Source organism: Notolabrus celidotus, chromosome 7, assembly GCF_009762535.1.
Source record: "Notolabrus celidotus isolate fNotCel1 chromosome 7, fNotCel1.pri, whole genome shotgun sequence".
Classification (NCBI taxonomy): Eukaryota; Metazoa; Chordata; class Actinopteri; order Labriformes; family Labridae; genus Notolabrus; species Notolabrus celidotus.
Window position 1 is genome coordinate 10323759 of NC_048278.1, and position 18786 is coordinate 10342544.

General features: G+C 39.7%; 1 long non-coding RNA gene across 1 annotated transcript in view; it reads right to left on the reverse strand.

The window, feature by feature from the left end:
• Positions 1 to 1755: 1755 nt before the first annotated feature.
• Positions 1756 to 18786, reverse strand: part of LOC117815958 — a 53494-nt gene continuing 36463 nt past the window's right edge. The window contains exons 2-4 of the long non-coding RNA XR_004631881.1: positions 3937 to 4004; positions 2771 to 2823; positions 1756 to 2655 (exon numbers count right to left, since the gene is read on the reverse strand). This is a non-coding gene — a long non-coding RNA (uncharacterized LOC117815958). The remainder of the gene's footprint in view (positions 2656 to 2770; positions 2824 to 3936; positions 4005 to 18786) is intronic.

Genomic DNA, 18786 nt, shown 5'->3' on the forward strand with positions numbered 1-18786 from the left:
TAAGTGTTGTTAACGCTCAAACTTTTCAGTGATCAAAACATGAATTCCACCTTGGGATTGCCAAAACACAACAAACCTGTGCACAAAGTCCATTAATATTGCTTAAACAAGACTATTTTTACAAGTTTGAGGGATTCAATCAGTTTATGGCTGTCTGTGGTGCAATATCCAGGAAGTAGGCTGAAGATAAACGGTGAAAACTGTCACATATGTCATGAGTTGACTCCACTGATGAGGACTTTCTCTCTAATTATCAATCATCATATACTGAATGTGTAAATAATTTAGAACTGTCAAGATGAGAGCACATAACATGGATATGCTTCCAACTCATCTAAATCACAATAAAAGTAAACTGCAGAATCTGCAGGACTTTGTGGGCATGTTTTGTGCTCGACTATCATTAGTGCTGTTTGCTGTGTGAATTAGACCCAGAGTCAGAGCAGATTGCGAGGGCAAATGACGCATATTGCTTGGTGCTATTAGCAGCTACAAATTATTCCCACCTGAGTGTCCCACTGTTTGACACTTGACCTTAACGCCATACAGGTATATTAACAGTCTCAATTGTATTAATTGTAATTGGCTCATTAACATCTAATATATATATTCAAATATATATTATTATAATATTTGCAATTTTTTTTTTTCCATCTTCTAGTTTCACCAACCTGGTTCGTTTGACGGTGCTTGCAGTGATAATGAAACTTCCATTAATGGGATTATCAGGGGACAATAATCTAATTTATGGGTAAAACTTTAACCTATCGTGTGAAATCTCTGTAAGCTCAGCAAAGTACAACCTTGATGAACTGTTAGACTTCGATTTTGAAAGCTGAGTTGACACGGGACACTTAACCTTTCAGAAAGATATTTCATCTGAGCAGCAACCTCCGGTCTCAAAATATGAAGCCCATGCGGAAGTGTTATAAACTGCAATTCATCGAGCATCTGCTTGAGGCTGGCTACAGAAACACCGGAAATCACATACACACCAATTCAAAAAAGGATGATCTTTGCAGCAGAAATAAACATGTTGGTGAATCAAAAAATGGCACACACTGTGTGTGTGTGTGTGTGGGGGTGGGGGTTCATACACGATTGTTCAGAAGATATTAAGATTACGAGTTTTGCCCAAATAAGGACATGACTGACTTGACTGAAAGGCGGGAACACATAGCTGTTGGCTTGGAGACTTAAACCCCTTCAAAACATTGCTCAGGCACAAATGGGAGATGTCACAGATACTACGCCCATTATTTAAACAGTCTATGATTTCATCACTATTGAGAGGGCTGGTTTATGCCATTTGATATTCACATCTTTAGCCATCTAACCACCCAATGCAGTCGCTATGGGTGGAACTGTTATTACTAAGCGTGTCCACTCTACTTGACTTAACACAACTCTTTTACTGCAGACTTCAAAAGAACTTGGAATTGTCAAATGTCACAATGATAAAACAAACAAGCAAATAAAAACAAATTCCAATAACACACAGAGATCCAAAGTCAGAGACAAGGCAAGGGAGGAGGATGTAGTGCAAGGGCGAGTGGAGGAGCAATATGTAGAGGCATGCAGCAACTTGTAACACATTTTGCACAATGACGCAGCAACAGCAGTGTTTGTTAACAAGAAGAACAGATGGGAGGAATAACTTCCTTTGCTTATTTCAGCACATTAGACCAGCCAAACAACCCTGCATGTCAAAATGGTTTTATTCAGATTAAATGCTTGATGTATGTACATGCACATCTTAATCAGATCACTTTACTTAATGTGATTACAGTGACATCTGGATCTCTAATCTGAATGATTTTAATCTGACTGAAGGAAAGCTGCTCATGTGGACACCTTCCTGTGTTACCTTCTTCAAGATGATTTAGCTTTTTCATGCTTGCATTTTTATTGAGAAGATAAGAGAGTGGATTGAGTCGGGAACAGAAAACCGAGAGTGGGGAATGACTTGCAGCAAAAGAGTGAGAGTTGGATTTACACTACAGGCCGCCACTTCCAGGATTGTAGCCTCTGTAAGTGGGGCGTGCAATTTACCCACTGAGCGAAACTGGCATTCCCCTGCCCTCTTTTATGTTCTTGTTTTCATTTCTTGTGCATGTCAATGTGATACCTACATTTTTTCAATCTGTTTTTATATGAATTGTGAAGCACTTTGATTCCACACCGGTAGTTTAAAAAAGTGATTTGAAGATGGAGCTGGACTTTAAGTCATATACATAAAACACTACACACTTTTATCTGCGTCTAACAACTTTTTTTCACAATCCATACAGTAAATAAGGATTTTAAAGTGTGATATTTAATAAATGTGTCTTAATACCTGGACTTTATAACATGATATGAGTTTCATCTCTCTCCTGAAACACAGTCATTTTAGCAGCTGTCAGTCACAAAGTCGACCCTCACAAAACACTGCCCTAGAATTTGGAAGGTTGCCTCAGCCATCATCTTCAATCATCGTAATGTGAAATTTCTTCCATCCTGTGGATTTGAGTGAAGTGGTATGAAAGTCCTTCAAATATTCAGCCCCCCTCTCTGAATCTGATGCATTTAGACGTTTGGCTCACTCGGGGTGAGTAATGCAATATTTCTCAGAATCGATGCTCTGTTCTGCAGGTTATGACGATCTCCTCACTTCTGCAGACAACAAGCAGAAACAGAGGGATTATGCACTCACAAACAGAGATGAATAAGATATTGCCCCTTTCTTTGGTGTTTATTTTTAGAGCCGAGGAGCCGACAGATTGCTTACTTCACATGAGAGTATCAGCTCCCCGAGGGTGGTTCGTTTCTTCTCTTGCAGAGCTGCCATTTTAAAGCAAAAAGCACTCACTGTCAGATTCCACTGCCGCGTGCCACTGCTCATCCAGCTGGACTGGCAGTGGACGAAAACATCCAAAACTCCAGACTCGGACATGAATTATACATTCTGATCCACTCTTGAGATTAGTTGACGACTGGCTGATTTAGTATCGCTGTCTTTGAGGGAACGAGTGACAACATATGGAGGGACTTTAACGAAAAAGTTGCTGGTAGTCATGAAGATGAAGTGACATGTTAATACTTTGTGCACTGAGCTAAAGGTAACACTTGAGAATAATAAAATAAATGTTCAGATTTCAATACTATATCAGAAATCCCAATAAAGCTTTGTACGAGGGATGAAGTATTGGATAGCGTAATGTTTCCCCCTCTTCAGAAATAAACTTGTCACTCTTGAAATGGAGTTTAAAAACAAAACAAACAGAATCGCTAACAGAGCTGTTTCAGATCTTTGTTTCAACTTCAGATGTATAAAGGCTTTGCCAGGAACTCATTAGTTCCGCAGACAACGAGCAGAAAAAGATGAATTATGCACTCACAAACAAAAATAAATAAGATATTGCCCTCTCTTTTTCTTTTTGCAGCCAAGGAGTCGACAGATTGCTTACTTCACATGGGAGTTTCAGAGAGTAATGGAGAACAGCTGATTTCTGGTAAAGTGATCCAAGAATAAAAAAGAATCTCTTTCATGTTAAAAACCAACAAACAGTGTTCTTTGTTCACTTTGGCTGACACAGCACGCCCAGAGAGGCGGTTACCTGAGCAGCTAGCGTTAGCTGGGCCTGTTTTGAGACACTCATTTAATCTTAAAGCTCCTATGAGGATTTGTTGACTGGTCATGAAACAGACTCAAATCAATAGTCAAGTCCTCTTTATGACCTACAGGAGCAAGCAAGACCATCAACAACAAGACTGACATTTTGCCTACGCAACTTTTAATGCCTCTTACCACTGAAGAGGGTAGGTGTCACACAAGAGAGTTTACAGTACCCTGAAGGAACAGCCTTTTTTCCACGGCAGATATTCACAGAGTGTGATACATTTTGCTGCTAAAAGAAAGCAGAGTGATACTTTTGGGATTATTGCACTGCTTACCTGTTTTGCAAAGTTTTTCACAGAAGAGGTCTTTTCTTCTCCCACACAAACCGGCCTTGTTACTGAAACTAGTAAAAAAAAAAAAAATAGAAATAGAAATCAGGGATATTAAGAGCAAAATAATGAGTATCCCCAAGGTGGCCATGTTCCCGTGATGTCATACTCAGGATGAGAGGCTCGATCCCTATAATCTCCTGCAGCCTGTTGCACCAGCTGTGCATAAGTTGTGTCCTAAATTAGGGTGTAAAGTCCACACTAAACCAAACGTTGAAACTAGTTAGTTTGTAACTTAAGTTGTGTCATTGTTTGGTTGCACCACAGAGACGTAAGGTTTATCTTAACTAGTAGACAGTAGCGTCCAAACTAACCAAATCATTGTCGCAGATATGATGTAAACACTTCCAGCAGCCAATCAGAGGAATGCACCAATTTTGATGCATTGTTATCGATTGTTATCTTTCGTGCCTAATCGTCTCAGAACTGACCGACAGCTGAAACAAACAAAAGTAATGATAACTATAGCCTAAAGCCTTAATCTACGGTGTGTATAATAAAAGTGACATTGAGTGGTAAAATGATCAACTACAACATATGTTACTCAGTAGGGCAAATCTCGGTCATCATATTTTTCCAAAGGATTTAATCTCTCGCAGATATCGTGTTGCAGACGTCATATAGCTGGGAGAACCCTCTGTATCTCCTCATCCTCCCACTTTTCAGAACGACGCGCCATGGCAGCCGATATACTGTACGGAGGACTTTACACCTACTAGGAGCCAAGTGTAAGAATTAAGTTGCAACTTAGGCTCACGTTGGAACTATCTCAGCTGGTGCAACGCCCAAAACGTTAGTAGAGCGTAAACTCCATCCTAAATGAGAAATTACGTTCAAACTAGGCTACGTTTGAACTTACGCACAGCTGGTGAAACAGGCTGCTGGTGCTTAATTCCAAGTTGTAAATTGGATAGATGTCAGAATCTGACAAACTACCTCAACTTCACCCTCCCTGTTTGATAATTAGCAATGATGAAAATGAATACTGAAATTTCACTGAGACATAACACCTTAACATCAGATTTTTGGCATGCTAATAATTGTATCCAAATCTGTATTTTCATAGCGCTGTGAAGGGATTAATTACTGGCTTTGTGATTAATGTATCACACTTAATCACATGTATCAATGATGTGAGAAGTGTTGTGTGACAGGTAGACTTACTACATTACCCTGTTTCAGGATGGTTATTTCTGAGTTCTTCTCTCAAATCGAACTGTTTGCTTCTCCGGTTATGTTATAAGTCACAAACTGCTTTAATCTGATCATCTTGTCTTCCTTACAAGTCCCTTCCCCACTGCACAAACACAGGTCTCACTAATTCCTGTGATACTACATCAACAACAGTTCTCCTGAGGTCTTGTTGTTGATGACGCATCAAAGCAATTGAAAATATGGTGTTTCTGAATCACATCAGACTTTTTAGAAGCTGTTGAAACAGTGATAGGTGTCATGTTATCTTGCAAAAAAAAAAGTCTCAACTCAGTTGATGACTTTAGAGTTAAGACATGTGTAGGAGTGTGTTTTTCAGTAAAGTGTGTGTGCAACCATGACAGCTAAAAGAGGGATTGAGACCTAGAGCAGACTTCTTATTCAATCACAAATGACATTTTTGAATAAAATAACAAACTTAATGCACGTTAAATCAAAAAGATGTTCTTTAAATCACGTTTAAGAAGCTGCTAGACAATTACAAATGATTAGAGCGCAATTAATCGGTGTTATATTTTGGATGCATTATTTCTTTCTGTGATAAATGAATTAAAATGAAGGTGTTCTACTGACAGCCCTATGGCTGACTGTCAAACTGGATCACAAAGACATTTGTTGCATTCACACTCCTTTACCGAAAAGTTTAACCAAAACCAGAACACACATCAATGATAATGAGGATAACGTTGATTGTTAGCAATATGCTGCAATTTATTTTAAGACTATCACACTGATAGTGGATTGGTATCTTCTTAGTTGTATCTGATTAAGCACACTCTGAACAACTCTTTATGTTGTCATTGAAATGGTAAACTGCTTTATCATCTGCTTTCAGTTTATAATCACAACATTCCCTTCAGAGTTTTGTGTTTCTTGTCACGGGTTGCTATATTTAGAATAAACAATACCAAATTCCTTCAATAAGAGTGAGTCATCTGTTTTCAATGCCTCTTTGTTTTGGATTCCTTTATTGAATCTGATACGATGATATGATTCATCTCAGGCTTGTAAGGCTCTGTGTGTTTTCCCGCGACGGGAGACCTCATCATCCCACCCTCTCAGGAAACAACTTTCAACCTCACAAATCCATGTGGTAAAATAAAGTTTCAATGTGCTTTATTTCTCAGTAAACTGGAAAGATATCTACATCTTACACTGAAACAGTGACAGGCACGGAGACAGTCGCAACAAACAACCACCCACACAAACCTTCATGCCCAGAAGCATTGTTCCCACACACACCCAAAACACATGCACTCAGAGCCTCTAAATTTACGGAGAAATCAAGTGAAAAGGTGACTGATAATCCGCTAGTGGAATATGTCAAGGAAATGATGACTGATATATTCATCCATCTGTGTTCATCATTGTTCAGTAATTGTCTGGCAGGACAAATCATGTCTCCGTTGCAGTAACTGTTTGCTCTCATGCTCACAATGTCGTATCATGACCTATTTCTCTGTCTTTCGTGAACATCATCCGACAGTCTCCCACCAGTAATGAAATGCAGCAGAAGAGACAATTTGCAACAGATTTATACCTTTAGGGCACAGCCACTACCACCCAATTTCAACTCTTTATTGTTTTGTGCCCAGAATCAAGCAACTTTTCTCAGCTACCTAGCCTGACACTGCTGAAGAGCCCAAGAGTTGGACCCTTGATTGTAAAGAAGTGCAGGTCTGTGCTGCGATTGTGCTTTGTCCCTTCACTTGGTTGATTGCCTGGCACAACCTAAAAGGAGTGAGAAATACAAGTTGAAGTGTAATTCCAGTTGATGACTTCTGGTGCTTCACACTGTGTTCTTTTCAAAAGACCAGTGCTGCTACCCTTTATCTCTGCCCAATGGGAGAAGTCATCATTATCTCAACCTGTTTGTCTGCTAAAATACAAGGGCCGCTCCTGCTTCAAATAGGCCTGTGTCTGTCTGACATTTACTAAGACAATTCCTTGTATCTCCTTGAGATGAAACTGAGCATATCTCTGCTACTAGATGCAAAATGGATGCCTATCTCCCTGCAACCATGACAAATCAACAGAGCAGACATATAATTTACAGGGCTCGTGGGAGTATAAGCATCAGCATCTGCCACATCAGGGTGAGCCTGCAGTCAAACAATTTTAAAAAAACAAACATGCTGGGAATGCAGGCATTCACACCGCAGCCGTTTTCCTCAGATGTCATGCTCAGAGGAGGAAGCCCAACCACTGTTATCAAAAACTGTAAAATCTTAATAATGGAGGAACTGATTGATTGTTTTAACCCTCCTGTTATGTTCAGGGTCTTATTGACCCATTTCAAAGTTCAAAAATCCCCCAAAAATTGTTAAAAGTGTTGTGTCGGAAGAAACTTCTTCTACTTGCCTTAATTAGCGTAATCAACATATAAAATAAAAATGGTTCCTTTCACATATTTGCAACCCCCCCTGCATGTTTATATTGCATAGATACTGTTCGTGGGTCAATTTGACCCGGCAGTCAAAGTGGAGGCTAAAAGGAGTCAGAAGTGTCAAATACTAATGTACACGTACACAAACACACACACACACACACATGCACACACGCACACACACGCACACACACGCACACCCTCTCCCTATCTCTTGACCTCATCTGTAAAGTGCGAGAATAGAGGTGTTGGCATGACTTTTGACGGGAACCTTCTCTGTTCCTGTGGGCAAACTCCACCCACATTGAGGGGACTCTCAGCAGGGTAGTGATGTGTCATGATCAAAAGCTGCAGCTCTGAGAGCCGATGCTTTATAGTGAATCAGAAGAGCCGGCTTCCATCGAGAGTAAGCCGGCTCCCAGTTTTTTCCTTTCGCTGCTTAGCTCTCACAGTGCTCAGCCCCAGCTCTGCTCACAGCGAACTTTGTTTTGATTGGTCAGCATGGCGGCCATGCGGCCAATCACATGTGAGGATATAGGATATAGGTGATGGAGGGGAGGCTGTGTATCCCATCCAAGCTGAGGCATCTGGTTTTTCTCAATGCCAAACTGCATTGAGGACATTAATAATGTTTGCTTGAGTTGGTTCTGGTTCTGTTTGCTTGAGTTGGTTCTGGTTCTGTTTGCTTGAGTTGGTTCTGGTTATGTTTGCTTGAGTTTGGTTCTGGTTCTGGTTGCTTGGGTTGGTTCTGGTTCTTTTTCTTGAGTTGGTTCTGGTTCTGTTTGCTTGAGTGGGTTCTGGTTCTGTTTGCTTTAGTTGGGTCTGGTTCTGTTTGCTTGAGTTGGTTCTGGTTCTGTTTACTTGAGTTGGTTCTGGTTATTTTTCTTGAGTTGTGTTCTGGTTCTGTTTGCTTTAGTTGGTTCTGGTTCTGTTTGCTTGAATTTGGTTCTTGCTCTGTTTGCTTGAGTTGGTTCTGGTTCTGTTTGCTTGAGTTGGTGCTGGTTCTGCTTGCTTGAGTTGGTTCTGGGTCTGTTTGCTTGAGTTCGGTTCTGGTTCTGTTTGCTTGAGTTATGTTCTGGTTCTGTTTGCTTGAGATGGGTCTGGTTCTGTTTGCTTGAGTTGGTTGTGGTTCTGTTTGCTTGAGTTTGGTTCTGGTTCTGTTTGCATGAGTTTGTTTCTGGTTCTGTTTTCTTGAGTTTGGTTCTGGTTCTGTTTGCTTGAGTTTGTTCTGCTTCTGTTTGCTTGAGTTTGGTTCTGGTTCTGTTTGCTTGAGTTGGTTCTGGTTCTGTTTGCTATAGTTTGGTTCTGGTTCTTTTTGCTTGAGTTTGGTTCTGGTTCCGTTTGCTTGAGTTGGTTCTGGTTCTGTTTGCTTGAATTTGGTTCTGGTTCTGTTTGCTTGAGTTCGTTCTGGTTCCGTTTGCTTGAGTTGGTTCTGGTTCTGCTTGCTTGAGTTGGTTCTGGGTCTGTTTGCTTGAGTTCTGTTCTGTTTCTGTTTGCTTGAGTTATGTTCTGGTTCTGTTTGCTTGAGTTATGTTCTGGTTCTGTTTGCTTGAGTTTGGTTCTGGTTCTGTTTGCTTGAGTTGGTTGTGGTTCTGTTTGCTTGAGTTTGGTTCTGGTTCTGTTTGCTTGAGTTTGGTTCTGGTTCTGTTCTGTGGAAATGTTTGCAGTTCTTTGTTCATTTGTACAAAAAAAAAGTTTGATTAAAATACAAAACAAAGATAAGAATGGTTTTGCAACAGAATAAATGCTTAAAATTGGGCAATTATAAGGCTTCTCATAAAAACAGTGTACGTAAAAGGGTTTTCAACACAAACCATCATTTTTTGCAAAGTTAAGGTAAAACATACGGCTTCAAAAGATCCTAAATTAAGAGCTGTTAGGGAGTCGAAAGTCAGAGCTTTAAAAAATGAGCAGCAGAAGTAAACAGGTGATAACCCTTGCACTCCTCTTTGATCATGACAGTGAAAGAGGGGAGGGTGTGTCTGAAGATGAAGACCATCTTGTGGTCAATTCTGAGTCTGATGATTCTGATTATGAACCAAATAAGGAAACCGATATTTATATTCCTCCAAGCAGACATTCACATCAAAAATGGGGAAATACAGCGATCTTCATCCCAAATATACGTCAGGCAAAACTGTCTACAGAAAACATTATAAAGACAGAGCCACTAGGATAGCAGTGACTCGTGTAATAGACATCAAGTCAGCTTTTGAGCAGGTCATGATAAATAGTAAATGGTAAATGGACTTGTACTAATATATCTCTTTTCCAGCCTTCTGACCACTTGAAGCTCTTTTACATTACTCGCTCACCCAATGATGGTAGAGGCTGCTATAGTACGGGACCATCAGTATTAGCTAATCTTATTCTAGACATTCATACACCGCTGAACAACTGAGGGAGCAGTTTGGGGTTCAGTGTCTTGCCCAACGACACTTCGGCATTTGACTGCAGGAGCTGAGATCGAATAGAGACAAGCTGTCAGCCATTAGAACAGTGAGGGACAAGTGGGTAGAGCAACTTCCACTACTCTATAACCCATGCCCTAATGTCGCAGTGGATGAAAGGCTAGAGGCATTCAGAGGTTCCTTCCATTTCCAGCCAGCTAAATACAGCATCAAAATATGGGCAGCATGTGACAGAAGAGGTGTCTCCTGTTAATTTATCAACATCACTTCATAAAAAAAAAAAAAATCAAAAATCAAAATGAAATAAACAAAAATCTATGTCATGTAAAACTATTGTATTTATATTTAGGTCTTTCAAATGTACATTCAAAAAAGCTTTAACATGAATTTTCATAAAAAACGAGTGAGTTATCCTCATTGAACCATGATCTGTGAGGATTAAAGAACACCATTCCACTAAATCTTGATTTAAATGGTTAGTAATGGAGTTAATAATGAGATTAAAAATGTTTATTGGGATTTTTTTAGTTGTGACACTTCTGGATAATTAAACATGCCCGGGGTCAAGTTAACCCACGAACATTATTGCTGTCCCTAAGAAACGAACATAACAGGTGGGTTAAGTTGATCGCCCCCCAATGGATCAGCAACTGAAAAGACATCAGACATATACAATCTGGAAGCCACGGCTTGACATCAGCTATTTTGCTCACTGTGGCTAGTGGGTTTCCGAAGTTACTAGCCGCACAGTATTTCCAATTGACAACATGGCGAGTTACATGGCTTTCCTTTATGGTGTCGACTTTATATTTGCTTGTCCCAATCGCAAAAAGGGACTATTTATACTATCTACTATAGGTCATGGTTTCCATGATGAAACTCAGCATCAAAACACTTTATTTCTTGGAACATGGTGTATTTTTCTGCACCAGTTTGTTGTGGAATTGTATTACTATTTTGAAAGGAAAACTCCTCCTAAGCCTCCCCATCACTGCTAATTAGCACATCTTTAACTTGAAGTGGAAACCGCTCTAAGCTGTGAAATTGAGAGGAAAATTAAGGATCATGGATTGTGTCCAGACACATGTATGAACCAACAAACAATTAGCGTGGGCAAACAAGCTAAATGTGTGTGCATCCTACACTGTACACACCCTACCCATGCTCACCATGCAGAACATTATAAACGTAGACAACGAATATTGTAGCAGAACACACGAAGCACTGAGCTGCAGGCACGAGGGACATGGAAGTATTTCACATATCCAAACTGGAAGCTCTTGCAGAATAACTTCAATGATGAGCCGAGTTATTCATTTTTAACCACCTCCTGATGTCGGCTTTGACTTAAGAAGTTACATCACAGGATTATTTAACCACATGAAGAGGGTAAAACTTTAAACCTGTTGAAAATGTGAATATATGTGGTAGCTCACTCTTCACATTTTAAGTCTTCTGTCCAACTTTGATTCAATGAGGAGAAAGTTAAAAAAACAGCATGTTTGGCTTTTTAGAGGAACCTTTTAATTAGAGCAGGCATTACAATAACTGTGAAAGTAAGCAGTTGGTGGAGTGCCATGGTTCATTTCAATCCTTGGCCCTTTGCTGCACCCAATCTCATTCTGTTCAACTCCATATTGTTTGTTTCTCTTGAGCTGTAATATCTAATACAGACACAATATGTTACTAATAAAAACAAACCTAAAAAGAACTATTTGAACCACACTGTTTCCTCTTGAGTGGTGACATTAAATTAAAAATCCTACAGTTAGCTCACACCAAGGATTAAGTCTTTCAGTTTCAGAGCAGAAAAAATATCTGGTTTCTGGATTTTATAGCATTAAAGATAATTAAACCAAGCTGAACGCAGGGAAGCAGAAGTGAATCCACTGCTACAAAGAGGCCTTTGAGCAAGGCATCCCGCACTCAGCAGGATAGCATGGAGCTTTGATTGCATCAGACAGCATGTGGGTGTTAATTGCATGAAGGTGTGAATGTGAAGCTGTGCACAAGCAGAAAACGTCAGTGGACTTTCTTTCAATGAGAAAAGGTTACGAGGAAATATGTAAGCGTTTAACTGCCTCATGTTTGTCATGACGGTGTTTCATTTGTGGGTGGTTGATACATTTTCTGTTCAATGCCAGTGACTCAACTATTTCTCTGCTCAGATTTCAGGCCTTTAGCACTCATTTCTCAGTTTAACACACACTTTCAATGGCTCATCAATGTCAGACAGACTATTACAGCTACATCAGTTACTAAAATGTCATTCTCCCACATCAAAAAGCATATGTTGGCCGAGTTTTGCAGGCTAACATATGCACCACAATGGTGTCATGCACCATCTTCCTTTTAAAGTGTCCAGTCACTCAATCATGACAGATTGATCGCCAGCCTTGTCCTCATCAACACCCACACCTGTGTTAATGTGTGTGACACCTGTGTGTCATTGACATTATGTTAGCTGGTCCTTTTGTGGCAGGGCTGAAATGCAGTGGAAATGTGTTTTGGTGATAAGTTCATTTTCAAGGCAAAGAGGGACTTTGTAATTAATTGCAGTTGAGCTGATCACTCCTCATAACATTCTGGAGTTTATGCAAATTGCCATTCTAAAAACTGAAAAAGCAGACTTTGTGAAAATTAATAGTTGTGTCATTCTCAAAACTTTTGGCCATGACTGTATGTGTTGTGTCTGCGGATTGGTTTTCTGACAGCAAAGTAAAGCTCTGGAAATTTCCCAAAGGGATTGTTAACTGAGAGACTTTCATGTTTAGGTTCTAATTTTTGAAATTAGCAGAACTGTGTAGTTTGGCTAATCTTGTCTGCAGCAGTTGATAGCCTAGCATCAGTGCCAGCTCAACAGCAAGTTTCTCAACAAAGAGGCTGGGCTGATCGACCACTACTATGTGTGATAGACTTACTCTTGACGAGAATGTCATACAACCCCACTTGAAAGGAAAAGAATAACTCCTAAAATCCACATCCATCAAAGTTCACCAATGTTTTATCATTGAAAACGATCAGTAACAGGGCAGGTTGTAGAGTTTAAGCACACACTCAAATGACCAAGGACACTTTTAAAAAGACAGGTAATTTGACTTTTAAAGTATTCATTCCCATTTTGGTCATTTTCCTGTTGCGCTCTGTTGGTAACCATCATTTTGAAAATTGGTACCTTGGGAAGTACGACGGTGAATTGCTTTTTCAGTGTTTTATTGTATGACTGAGCACACAAGCTTAATTGAAATGTCCTTATAAGTTTGGAAAATGTTTTGTGTAATACTTTTGTTCTGTAAAGACTGTATAAATCATAATTAATCAGAGGTTCATTATTAAATGTGCTTCAAGGTATCACAGTATCTAAATGATTTCCAGGGATTTTCCTGGATAAAAAATGTTATTTGATGCACATTACAAGAACAACAAAACCTGTTAGATGGCTACACATCCCCCTGATGATTTGTGAATAATCACAAGCTGAATGAAGATAGTCTTTGAGTGTCAGTTAATTGAAAGGAGAATCTTACGAAAAGCTTATAATACATAAACTAACTTCCTAATACCGCACAAATGAGGACTGGAAATTAAATTTAGATAAAGCTTTTCATTCAAGGACATTCATATTTTCCTTATAATCACTGCCAAATTGCATTCATCCCAGAGTAAAATTGCAAGGGTGTATAAAACTAAAAAGATAATCCCACTTGGGGCTGTTAACACTTCCCTCTACACAAACATTGTTAGACAAACTTGCTGAAACTTTCAAGAATATCACCTGACAGATCTGCTTGCTGCTCTGAGTGAATGTCAGCCTGTTGAGGATATATTTACCCAGTTGGGATGCCTGTTACAAGCTGATTAATTAAAAACATGTTTCTAAATCCTACAGACTATGTTGTGATCGGTCAACAGGACTGTTTAAGAGAGTTTGAGTGAAGAGGTCTTAAATTGTCAACGTGTCCTTGTCCCAACCAATAGAAGGATTAAGCAGGGGGATCAGGGAGTGTGTCTGTGCATGAATCAAAGCCTTGTTCAAATACAGACACACTGTTCTGATTTCAAATGAGACAAGAAAGCACCAACTACTTTGATAGTATAATGCACATCTCTTTTGTAGTTTTCTAAGACCTTGTCGAGAGCTGGCCATCACCAAGCAACAGCTTGCGCAAATGAAATATCTTGTCTTGTTTGAAAATATGACTTCAGAGGTGATGAAGAAATGAAAGATTCTGCTTTGTCTAAATACAAAATCTCTTTGATTCAGACACCAGGAAGGCACGACAGAACACCGGCCTGCATTGCCTGCATACCTAATTTCCCCACAGGGCGATCAATAAAGTTCCATCCAACACATTATTCTGAGCCTGTGTTTAACCGTCGTACACGTCAAGCATGCTCTTACTCCCACAGATTGGAATACCACGCCTGCATTTAAATGGAGCACAATCACGAGGGTCAACTACGAATCATTCAACAAAGCATGAGGAAGTTCAATCATTAAGGTATATAGCGTCTTTTTGGTTATGTGTACTGTTTCTTTTAAGCTACATTAAACCCTCTGTGGTGATTATCTCACCACACCACTCTTGAAGTGAACTCCTACTCACCTACAATTCAAGCTGAGAGGAGCTCTTGAGTGAACATTGGACTGAATATTAAAAATAAAGCAGAGAGCAGCTAATTAATGCTGCAATCATAGAAAATATAATCCCACTCCAGAGAGGTATTTGTGCTTTAAACTGCTGTGATCCTTAAACATGAAATATTGCTTAGTAAAAGGATCCCTCAATTGAAAGTGACACTGCACTCAGCGACCACTCATCTTCCAACGTTTTCTTATGATTCTTCTTGACAATTTGTTTGTGACAACTCACTGTGATATCTGTCTGTGCCCTGCCGCCTGATTGGTTATTGACATCTGGTGATTAAAACGTCCGGTCTGAGTCTCGTCTTCTTTTCTCAGGCTGTCACGCCGGTTGAATAGTGGCTCCATCCTCCATACAAAGCAGACCCCGGCTTCCTTGATCAATTAACCATCGCTCTTAAGGGCATTGCGCATAATTGCACGTAGATTGGGTTCAATCCTGTTTGATGGACACTCCATTCCCTTGAACCATGTATATCTATATGAATGAAATTCAAATGCAATGGTCTATTTGAGACTTCTACATCCTCAGTGAATGAATCAATCATCAGCCGAATGACCTTCCATGTGAAGTATAGACTTCTCACAATGAGATGTCTGCATGCATATTTATTTACCTCTATGGGTTTTATTGATGGTCCACCACATGCAGCAGAGCCACCATTAAACCAAAGTGTTAGTACTGTACTGTATTGATCCTCTGCGATGTAACCTCATTGAATGGCTAGTTAGGCACCTCAGAAAGAGTGAATCAGCAGAAAAAACAATGGTGCTGCAGGGAAAGTAATTGTAAAGAGACAGCAGCCTGCCTGCTGCTCCGCCGTGATTCCCATCCGTTTATGAATCCTCAGAGGTGTAAAGGTTAAGAACTGTCATCAGATTAGCCATTGATTTCAATTAGTGCTGCCTGCTACTAAACAACCTTTGTCTGTCTGCGATCACTGACTTGTATTGATCCTCAGGTTCGTTCTATTACATTTGATTGCCACTTGCCCACTGTCAGTTCGGCAACCCGATTACCAATCCTCCTCCATTACTCTGCATGTGGAGCTGTGCTGCAAAGGCACCACCACATCCGTCCAGATTCCTCAGGATTGAAAAGTTTACCCAGAAAAAAGGGCTGCTAATAAGGTTAGTCCATGCACGCTTTCATACAGGTCTCAGAAAGGTCAAACGGCAACGCTGCTTCACACATAAAAATGGGCTGAGGTCTGGTTCACTGCAGGTATCTGAGGACAGAACAGTTTACAGCAAACAACACTGCTGCCCGAGGACCAGGCCTGCAGGAGGAACTGTCTTCACTGTGATTTAACTTTCATGTAATTAAAAGTTATCAACTAACTGTATTTATTATTTATTTTTCAAAGTCCAATCACATTATTTCCAGAAATGCCTGTGATGACAACAACTTAAAACAGTCTATTTTTAGTCAATAAAAATACACATTTTAGTCAATACTTTAAGTCAAAAAGTTTTCTCCCTTCAAAATAATACAGGTTAATATGCTCGGAACACTTTTACTTGCGATATCTCGATTCCTAACCTTAGCTGGATAATTTAGCCTGCACTATCCCACAATGCAATGCTGCTGTTCTGTCCCTGCTGATTTACAAAGGTAAGGAAAGCTCATTAAACTCAGACAAAAGTAGTAATATGGAGGAAAGATCCTTTGTCCCATACAAGAACCGGACAGTCTTTCTTGGCTTAATTGAATTACATTGACTTCAAATAAATGTGCTATGAACACTTGTGTTCATAACGTAAAGGGCTGGGACGCACTTTTACAGTGGTCCCTAACTGTGAATGTAGTGACAGGCAAGAACGGTCATTCAGGTCACTGCGCTTTCAGCTACATTGTCATCTTTGACAATCAAAACTGTGAAATGTCTCATTTAATATACTCTTTAACATAGCACCAAACTGGCATAAATTCAGGCTTTGACACAGCTGTTAAAGTTAAAGTTAAGAATTACCAAAAAGCCAAATGTGAGGTTTTAATCTGTGTGTGACGTAACTAGAGCTACATGCACTTCTCATATAGCCTATTTTTGGAACTTGGGTTGGGCTGCACAGAAGCTGTATGAACTCTTTATTGCAGTTGTTACATATATACACTACATTTAAATATGAACCAAAATGAATGCTATGATGTGTTTGCATTCATCACAGATGAACAGAAAAGGTTCAGTGGAACTTCTCTCTGTTGATGACGTAGTCCCTCTGAAAGTGATCAACAGTTGTGCTTGTGGATTATCCAGAAGAGCTGCAATACACCTTACTAAACTAGGGACTACTATTAAAGGGTTTGAGCATCATAGATTGTAGATAAACAGGTGAAAACCTGGGGACATATTTTTTGGCTGGCATCATAACACACATGGATAATAAACGTTAGCCTTTGAAATTTCCCATCAATAAAAAGTCCCCTTTAAATGTCTGAAAGATTTTGACATGCTATTTAAAAAGCATTGTTTTCCTTTTAAACTTTTACTCTTGTCTGGAGTTTCTTCAGATCAAACCTCAGTTTGAACTGGCATGTATTACATGGAAGAAATCTCTCCACGTGAAAGGCTCAGCTCCTGGAACTCTTAAAGTTATCATTTTTTTCCATCCAATCCCTCCTCCTTGGCGGGTGAAGGGGGCTCCGTGCCAGCGAGATTAAAACCCTGGAAATGTCCCTGAGTGGCACTCAATATAACCCTAGCAGACATTTCTTAAATTCAATCAAGATGGACTGAATGATTCATGATGTCCTTACATGATTGATAATGTGACAGCCATTCAAGTAGCCCAATAGCCTCGCTCTGGAAGTAAGGCAAAGGCTCTAAAAGTTTTTCTGGTGGCTCAAGACCAAGAAAGTGCCTTCCCACATTCATCATTCTAAAAGAATGAAAATCTCAGAGACACAGGTGAGAGTGACTTAATATGTATGAATTGCCTCTTTGTTAGTATGAATCCAGAAGGGATGGTGAAGTTTTGGGTATTTTTGAGTCACACATGGTCTTGCTCTGTACAAAAAACAAATGTTCATCAACAACTTTCTTTTCTATGATGAAGACGAGACGATAATGAGCTACAAATGAGTAATTCTAATGAAACAATTCTGATGAAACAAGATGAGGCAGGACTCAAATGTTAGGAGGGGATTTTTTTGCCACAGTGTTAACAGGCAGAGGTGAAATGCGCTGGACTTATTTTTGCAGATTGATTTGATTTGACGTGTCATATTGCTGCTTTTTGTCTGGCTTCACTTTTGCTATTGAACACGAATTACAGTTGTTGTGGGGTTTTAACCAATCAGAATCAAGTATTTAGCACAGCCAGATAAGCAATAGTGTTGACACTGCCAAGCAATGTCAAAGAAGTTTGGTTATTTTCCATGCAAACTTTCCCCAGTGAAGTATCACTTTCATGAACAAGTGTCTGAGCTTTGTCTGTCTCGGAGCAATGAGATCAATGAAGAGCAGCTAATTGGCTTGTATTTTCTGATGTCTCCCTCTGACATTTAGCTGCAGCACGTCCTCTTCGTTCCTCTGCTTCATTTGTCAGCGCTGCAGTGATAGATGGATCTGTGTCACTTGTTTAGAAACGTTTTCAGCACTCACGAAGAAAAAAAAAGCAATGAAATAATGAAATAAATTAATTCTTTGTATAAAAATAACCACCCTGGCCTCAGTTCTTTGCTCATTGCTCATTTGAAGTAATTATTCATTAAAAGAAGACTGGGTGAGCCAGTGTGGAAATCAATTACAATATTTCTTAGCCCCTGCTTTTGTTCAGGAACAGAAATACTACTAATGAGCTGCATGGATTCCATCTGACTCCAGCGTGGGCCAGGGCTGAGCTTGCACTCTTACTTTCTCTCTTCTTGCTGCCCCTCTCCAGCAGAAGCATTCTCTCAAACATGCATATGTGAAACAGTTCAAAGCTGCATCGACTCAAAGCCATTTAGAAGACTTTTTCCAACACAGAGAAACCTGAGTAATTAAAATCAGGGGGGCTAATCAGGGTTTTTGACTTTGGAAATGAACACAGAGGCAGGATAAGTCATTTCATACCACCCCCCACACCTATTACAATTAAAGAATGCTGAGGGGGTCCCACTTATCTACACCCTCATTAATAAAACCAATCATCAATAT